The sequence below is a fragment of the Octopus bimaculoides genome, chromosome 8 (assembly GCF_001194135.2).
Source record: "Octopus bimaculoides isolate UCB-OBI-ISO-001 chromosome 8, ASM119413v2, whole genome shotgun sequence".
In the NCBI taxonomy this organism is placed as follows: Eukaryota; Metazoa; Mollusca; class Cephalopoda; order Octopoda; family Octopodidae; genus Octopus; species Octopus bimaculoides.
Window position 1 is genome coordinate 90,242,670 of NC_068988.1, and position 9,193 is coordinate 90,251,862.

Genomic DNA, 9,193 nt, shown 5'->3' on the forward strand with positions numbered 1-9,193 from the left:
TATATAGCATGATATTAGTTTTCAACAACCACATCAGACATTAGCTGTCCACTAAGAAGTTTATATTTCAGATGAGGAGTCTGTGCGTCTGAGAATCGTTGTACACGTCGGTGGCTTGCATATATATATATGGTTTGTTTTTGATTCTTTTGCTTTTGTTATAACTACTATCATCTTTATTTAATATCGTCATTGTACATGTCAATACTATACTTTACATTCGTATCTTCACTTGTCTTTGCAGTATCAAAGTATCATCACTAACATCATTATTATTATTCACTGAAAGACCAGTGGACGCCATCAATGTGACACTGGGGTACAAATATACAAACCTCAATATACACCTCATGACTACCTGCATTACAACCATATATGCGCGACATTATGATTTCATATCAAGATGAATAGCGAATGACCTTGCAGGTGGGGTCCAGTTAGAATTTTCTTCAGGTCGAGTAGCCTATCCCAAACAAAAGGTCCTTGAATAAGGTTTGTTTAAGGATGATGAACGAAACACCCATGTTTCCAGAGGTGAATTATTCAAATCCCCAAAAATTCCTCTCAACTCATGGCTATGATGCTCCCCCACTGCTTCTGCTTATGATCAGAGATGCACATGCCGTCAGCCACTAAGAGATATGCTCAACTGGTTAAGGCCAAGCAACTAACAAGCGAATCTGTGGCATTGAACAGAATATTTGCTGTAGTCTATCGTTCACACGAAGACAAAGCATGTACATGATAAACAGTCCCAATCGGTTAAGATCAGGTCCATGTGAGCCAGTGACTGGCATTACATCAATAGCTTTCGATCTGACTTGCTCTGGTTGATTCTGTAAGAGTGAACATCAACCTGTTCTCAGAGGTCTCACAGGGTTCCTTTCAGGAAGTTATAAGCTTTGGTATTTCGATGTAAACTTATCGTGTATGACGTTGATCACCCAAGCACCAATTACAAAATCCTAGCTTTTCCCAATGGAGCAGTTTTTTGGGCCTGCTCCGCCCTCATGTCAATTCCAATCTCTCTCCGACATATTTCTCGAACCTGGTGGTAAGTGCTCCGAATACCCCTACAATTACTGGAATTCTTCTTCTTCTTCTTCTTCTTCTTCTTCTTCTTCTTCTTCTTCTTCTTCTTATTATTATTATTATTATTATTATTATTATTATTATTATTATTATTATTATTATTATTATTATTATTATACTTCTTTTTCATCTTTGGCTCATCGTTGAGAGGACGTTGGTGTTGCCTTGGTGGGGGTTTGCGTTCTCTGAGTGGTCATCATTATTGTTGTTGTTATTGTTGTTATTATTATTATTATTATTATTATTATTATTATTATTATTATTATTATTATTATCATTATTATTATTATCCTGGCGTGAATTGAAAGAGTCAGAAAGCACGCTAACGATTTTACTCGCTCTATACCATTGATAATTTATGATTTAGGCACACGAGAATCAATTAGTTTTCAATCTTCGATCCCAAAAACTAGGCTGATTCTGTCGCGCCATAATTCGACAATGAAGTGTAATAAAATACAATCAACGTCGGAAAACATTGGGTTTAGAATACGTCTGGCGTTGGACACGGCAATATAATAATAAACGGAAGTGTGAGAACATTCTAGTATACATAAATTTAAAAGATAATTAGACGCGCGAGAATTATAAAATAATATAAAACAATGACTCCCACCTTAAACAGCAGCATCAATAAAAAAATCCTTTCTTCTATTGGCACAACGACTGACTTTTGGAAAGATAGATTATATCGCTACCAATACTCAACTGGTACTTATTTCCTCCACAGCGGAATTTGAAAACGGACGAGCTACATTTTTGTGCGGCGTACAAATGATTCTACCAGCTCACCACCTTCAATCACAATGATAATAATAAAATTCTCTTCCGAATATGTTTCGCCTAGGAATGTGAAAGATATTTTGATATGCGAATCCACTCTGTTATCCTGTCACGTTAGTGCCAACCTCTCTGACGTCGTTTTCTACATGATTATGAACCTTCTAACTCTTTTTCTTTGCTTTTTCAATGGGGTTGACTGCCCTACCATATTTTAAACGAAGGTTTGTTCTTGGACCGAATATTTAACACAAATTGGTCAGATGCAGACGATCGATTCCGACGATCGAGTAACAGGGTTCATAATCACGAGTGTCTAAGACTAAGCACGAAGTGCTTCGTAAACATTTCTGGAACTGTACTAATTGTGGTCTGGAAACGGAAAGTAACCGGTTTGGAATATAGTGCAAAGTATTCTTCTTTAGCTATCGAGTTTGCCCTATAAAGATTTCGACATATTCCGACCCTTCTATATTTAAGAGATGGGGAATTATGTACATTATTTACATTTGACGGATATTTGTCCTGATCTTTCGGCTGATATACCCTCCAGCCTTCATCAGGTGTCTTGGGAAAATTTAGAACTTGAGTTCTCATTCCCAAGGTATTTTTTGATGCTATTATTATTATTATTATTATTATTATTATTATTATTATTATTATTATTATTATTATTCAGGTCACTGCCTGGAATCGAACTCGGAATCTTGGCGTTAGTAGGCCGTGCTCTTAACCACTATGCCATATGCCCGTACCGCTCCTTCCAGTATTGAAACTATTACGGAATGTCCGTATTATTTGGCCTCACACTGTAGCGCACGTTCTATCTCGTCTTTATTCAGCCATTACACCAAGCTAGGTGCATCAATCTCTACTCCAGCCTTGCAGAAGGTTTTATATAGTAGTTCTTGCTGGGAATTTGTTCTTTGGTCTCAGCAATAACTGCATCTTCAAACACAGGTACACTTACACACAGCTCTCATACATTTATACGTTCAAACACATGAATCAATGTGTTCTACCTAGTTAGCTTCAAATACTAATACATATACTAGGAATAATTTATTTACAAGAGACACAATTATTCTTGGTTGCTATAAAATATTTTCACACAGAAATGCACACAAGTGCACACAAATGCACCCAGATGGACACAGATGCACACGATGCAGGTATCTATGTGCATCTATGAGTGTGTGTGTTGTGTTGTGTGTGTGTTTGTTTGCTTGTTTGTGTGTTTGTATAAATAAACTATTTACTATAATGAATTATATTCTAGGAATACTTACCGCAGATTTAATGAGAAACAATAAAATTATATGAAAAACTTGACGTGAAATATCTCAGTTTCTTATTCCTAATTATGGAGCCTCTGATCTTAGAGGAATATCTGTTTGTTTGATGTCAAGTACCCTAGAGGGTATGCTTTCAATTTGTACAATTGCATATAATTATAGCCTGTGGATTGCAAGCAGAACTGCCATGTTGTTCCTAACAACTGTATCAATGATTCTAATGGTTTAAATGAGCAAGAATTACCCCTTTCGTATTAGCAAACACATAAACACACACACACACACATAACTATATATTTATATATTTATATATGGATCAGAATTTGACAACACGTTTAGTGAGCGAATGCGTGTATGTGTGTGTGTGTGTATGTGCAAATGTATGTATTTCATATACATATGTGTGTGTGTGTTTGTATATATATATATATACACGTAACTAGAGAACGATATAACAGCATTTTACAGATATTCTGCAATGGTGAATATAACCAGATTCTATATAAAGCTAATACATAAATCGGCAGACAGACAGGCAGGCAGGCAGGCAGGCAGGCAGGCAGGCAGACAGACAGACACACAGACACACAGACAGACGGATGGATAGATGGATGGATGGATGGATGGATATGCGTGCGCGTTTTCAAAATTAGTTGTGTGGAGAAACTGGACATGCGGTTGGTGATGATGAGCGGACATACGCCGAGCCTTCGACATTTCCAGCTTTTACTTCACGGTGAGCAGGTGTAGTCAGCTTGTAAAACTACCCCATCCACAGTTGATTCTTTGATGAGCTGTAGTCATGGATCAAGTGTAAAGGCTCCAAAATCGTTGACAGGCGATCACAGACTTTAGGCAGTCGCACAACCCACTGAGCGAAAATCAACTTCGTTGTTCTATACGGTATTAGTAGCGTGCAGGATCAACGTTTATAGAGAGACTCTGGGCGCCGACGAAAATCAACAGGCTGGTCTGTTCCCGAGCATTATCGGGCTGGTTGGGGTGAGGAGCAAGGACAATTTGCAGAAATCTCTGGCCTGAGTGCTACCCGGATTATTGCCGGTTCGAGATAGACAGTACCAGCGCATGAACACCGTCGTTCCCCTACAGCCTTAGATTCGCACAGATCGATGGTCTTCTCAGTACGTACTCCTCCTCTGCAAGATCTGTGGAATTATGCTGAACATCTGTTATCGTGTGTATGATAGATTCCGCTATCGGCTGAGCCCATTTTGAAGACAGTACTCCCGCCTCCTTCATCTGGCAGGGAAAGAGAGGAAGTATTTATCTAACTGATGATCTTAAACAAAACAGGTTGTTTGGTGAACCAAATTGAAAGGATTAAAGACACACATCTTTCACTTTGGTCAAACCCTCATCAATTTTTTCAGTTTCGCTTGGAGAGGAAAGGGAAATGAAAGTGCTGCCCTCTAGCAAATTTGTTGACTGAGGAGGTTGAGGTAAGGGCGCTTTCTTTAATGGTCAGGTGACAGTGTTTTGTGGGGTTTCCAGGAGCAGCCATCTCCACACATGATGCATCCCACTATTCTTATTGGTGATCAGAGATGTACATATTGTTAGCCACCAAGGGACATGCTCAACTGGTGAAGGTCAAGCAACAGACAGGCAAATGTGTGGTATTAAGCAGAGTATTTGCTGTAGCCCATCTTTTAAACCGACAAAAATCATGTACATGATAACACTTCCAATCAGTTCTGATCAGAAGCCATGAGAGCCACTGCCTGGTACTGCATCAGGGTACTTATCAATATTATTATTATCATCATCCTCATCATCATTATCATTATTATTATTATTATTATTATTAGTAGTAGTAGTAGTAGTAGTAGTAGTAGTAGTAGTAGTAGTAGTAGTAGTAGTAGTAGTATCATTATTATTATTAGTATTATTATTATTATTATTATCATCATCATCATCATCATCATCATCATCATTATCATCATCATCATCAACATCATCAATATATGAAAACTCACAGCTCATTTTGCTCGATGTGATGGAAAGTGTCAGCTGCCCACAGCCAGCAGTCTAAGGTGACACATATTTATTGGCCATGCTTCAAGAACCCTGCGAAGAAATTCTTCGACTTCCAAGCAATGATAATTTTTGTAGGTGTTCTACCTTCACACTTGCATCAATCTTTTGTAGCTATGATGGTAGTTGAGTGATGATACTACCACGTGCACCATTGGTATCACGTCTACTCTCTTCAATGACCACAACCTTCGTATTTTCCATTTCAAATCGCCATAGCTGTTTATTTCTTCCTCTTCTTTCACATTGACCCTGTCGTAACCGGGGCATGCTATGTCGATTATCACACATGTTCTTTGTTTTTTATTCGCCACAACAATGTCTGGTTTCCCATCTCTGGTAGGGTGATGGCATTGGATGACTGCATCCCACACGATTTTGCAATTCTCATTTTCGTTGACTTCTTCTGGACTTTGATCATACGATATTTTTGCACTTTGTAGGCCGTGATTTTCACGCAGCTCCCAATGGATCAGCCTTACCACATTGTCATGGCGTCTTTTGTATTAGCGTTGTCCTAATTTCGTGCATTCGCTATTATTATTATTATTATTATCATCATCATCATCATCATCATCATCATCATTTTCCTTTGCTTCTTCTTTCGATTCTGTTTCCATTTCTTGCCGTGTGTCTTCCTGATACCTAGAGTAAAGTAACGTACTGTATATATTGGTTGGTCATTAAAACAATCACACCGGATTGTTCATTTACAGAGTCATGTGATAGAGAAAAAGGGGAAGACAGAGAGAAAAATGAAAAATAAGAAAATAGAAAAGTAAGTAAATAAAATAAAGGTGGGGAAAGGGAAAGAAAATTTACAGCGACAATGATCTTCTCACTACGTGTGACATACCAGTTAAGACAATCTTTTGTACTTCCTGCGTGGATTATTCTAAAATAATTTTCAGTTCCTTTTTTTTTTATCATTCTAAGCGCTCCTACAATCACTGGTATTGTAACCGTCTTTAGATACTACATCTTTTGAATTTCGATTAGTAGATCTTGATATTTTCTGAGCTTATCAAATTCTTTTGCCAAGATATTATGGTCACAGGGTATGTTCATATCATTCAATAAACAGACGTTCATGCTTGTGTCTTTCACAACAATATCTGGTTTATTTCCCTTGATGGTCCGATCTGTTCACACTGGGGAGTCCCAAAGAACAGATACATTTTCTTCCTCAGGGTAGTGATTGAATTATTTGTCAGTAGTTTTGATTTTATAATGGTGACACATTATACAATGTAGATATTGGCCAACTCGTTCATGTCTTGATTTGTACTCTACAGGGGGTAAGACCTTGTTTCTATCCCATCGTTGCAGCATTGGCACTTTGGGTCTACACCATTTTCAACACGTGGCCATGATAGTTCCGGGTCAATGAGCACTGATCTTGGGCAGTCAAGAGAAAACCTTCACTCTCAGCCTTTAACCTTGAGCTCTGTACCCACTTATGGGTGTACTTCTGGTCTACAACAGCTTGTTTGCTACGAGCCACATATTTGCCATGCAGAGATCTTTGTTCCCACCTATCAACCAATTAATTGTTCAAGCACATTTTCCTTTGCTATTGATTTCACATTCTTTGAAACTATAGTTGCTGCACTTCCGTCATGCTGTTCGATCTGGGTATTATGCTTAAACTCACTTGAACGGTTTTTCCTCTCCTTCCTAACAGAATGAAGCTTCTTACGTCTTTCATGGTTTTCAACGAGCTTTAGCATCCAGTCGTTAGACGTTTCAAGATATTTGCCAGTCGAATTGTGATGGTTTTGTAGGAGATTTCAAACCGAATCAAGCCTCGACCTGCTTGAGCTCTCGGTAGGTAAAATCGATATGCGTCTGCCTTTGGGTGGTGCATCTTATTGCAAGCCAGCAGCTTACGGATTATCCTGTCGAGTTTCGTTATTTCGCTCATATTCCGGTTCAACACATTGAAACTGTAAATAAAATCAGGAACTAAGGAATTTATAGCTGACAGCTTGTTACGTGCATTTAATTCGGATTTTAGGACTGCTCAAACTCTCCTGTAATACCCCTTCCTGATATTTTCTTTCATACTTTCATGTTGGATTCCAGAGCTCTCATTTATTCCCAGGTATTTGTAAGTCTGCTCCTGCTCAAATTCTTTTATGTCTGTGTCAACATTCAACACCACTGAATGTGAGGTTTTTAGCTTACCTTTCCGGAAAGTGGCCTTGGCACATTGATCAAGACCAAATTCCATCCCAATGTCATCAATGAATGCTTTCAAAGTGCGTAGTAGTCTTTCAAGCTCATTAGCGTCTTTGCCATAGAGATTTAAGTCATCCATATAAAATCAATGACATATTTTCTTGTCGCCAATTTTATATCCATACCAAGTTCTATTGAGTTCACTTGTGAGGGTTATTAGGGCTATCCAGAAAATTAAATGTGAAAGTAAGTCACCTTGGAAAATGCCGCAGTTGATATTAATATTTGAGGGAATATTTCCAAAAGAAATATTCCAGCGTCGGAAAGTCACAAATTTAGCAGATATAGTTAAGTCTGTTTTCAAGAGGTCAGTTTTTGACAGTTGCATTTTCCTCTCGTTCGGTAAAAGTATGTTTATTATGGTAGATTAGCGTGAGGCATTATTCTATAGTAATGCCTTTATATAAATATAAATGAATATATTCTAAGGATAATGATGGATTTTTCCCTTATGAGCTTTTCACGCTAGATACTTGATAGAATTCTTGCAAAAGATTTTTATCCTATTATTGAATTAATTAAATATATATATGCAACCTGACTGGCTGCTGTGCCGGTAGTACGTAAAAAGCACGCACTACACTCTCGGACTCGTTGGAGTTAGGGAGGGCATCCAGCTGTAGAAAATTTGCCAGAATAGTTTGGAGCTTGGTACAGCCTTCTGGTTTGCCAGTCCTCAGTTAAACCGTCTAACTCATGCCAGCATGGCGAGTGGACGTTAAATGACGACGACGACGATGATAGTGATGATGACGACGATGATGATGATGATGATGATGATGATGATGATGATGATGATGATGATGATGATATATTTATAAAGGTACGTGTGTATGTAAATAAATATTTATATCTATGTATGCATGTATGTATGTATAGTATACAGCTTGATCATAAAATCTGGATACACTAAATTTCACTGATATTTTGTTTTCTTCCACAGACTAAGTATGAGTTTGTCATTTTTACGGTCACTGTCTATTTTACATAATGTATTAAATGAATTAGTTTGGTAAAAGAGTCATGTCGCATTGCTGAGATGTTTTACTTTGAAGGTACTTTTCTCATACGGTCATATAATATTGATTTTTGACATTCTAGTGGTTCTCTTCTCTCTTTTTCCCGATTATTTTATGACATAATGGTTAAATGCGTATTGATTTTACACTTTTAAATGTGTTTTGATCAGATCTATATCAGACACGGCATGCCGTATTAATTCAAAAGGCACTCTCCAGCAATGGAGACGACAAAAATTATCTGTTCTGGAAATGGATACTTAAGCATCCAGACATGCTAAAGATAGCTGGACCAATTTTGCTCGGGAAACTTCTCTCTTCCTGGCCACCTTGAATTTAGACGACCAAGTTCTAACAATATTGAACTTCTGAAAAGCGTAATAGAGAAGAATCAAAAACAAACTGCACGATAATTAGCAAAACAATTTAGTTCAAGACACACTTTTAAATAAAACACTTTCATGGATTAATAAAATTGTCTAAACTTGTTCAGTATATCCCTCATCTTCTTTCAGTTTCTCAGTTTAATCGGAGGTACCTTCTGTTTGTCACTGAAGAGCCGACTCTTTACGGAACGTTTGCTGGGTAGAATCATCTCAAGTTGGTTCTCTACAATAATATGCAATGAAAACGATTATGGTTAACACTTAATGAATTAGGAGATATGTTAGCTTAATTAAGATGCATTGCACAAAAATGATAATCATAGTT

General features: G+C 37.6%; 1 long non-coding RNA gene across 1 annotated transcript; it reads left to right on the plus strand.

Annotated features, from left to right (window-relative positions):
- Positions 1-42: 42 nt before the first annotated feature.
- On the plus strand, positions 43-8,913 carry LOC128248527 (uncharacterized). Its single transcript, XR_008264701.1, has 3 exons — positions 43-132; positions 5,939-6,000; positions 8,653-8,913. It is a non-coding gene; the product is annotated as an uncharacterized LOC128248527 (long non-coding RNA).
- The last annotated feature ends 280 nt before the right edge of the window (positions 8,914-9,193 follow it).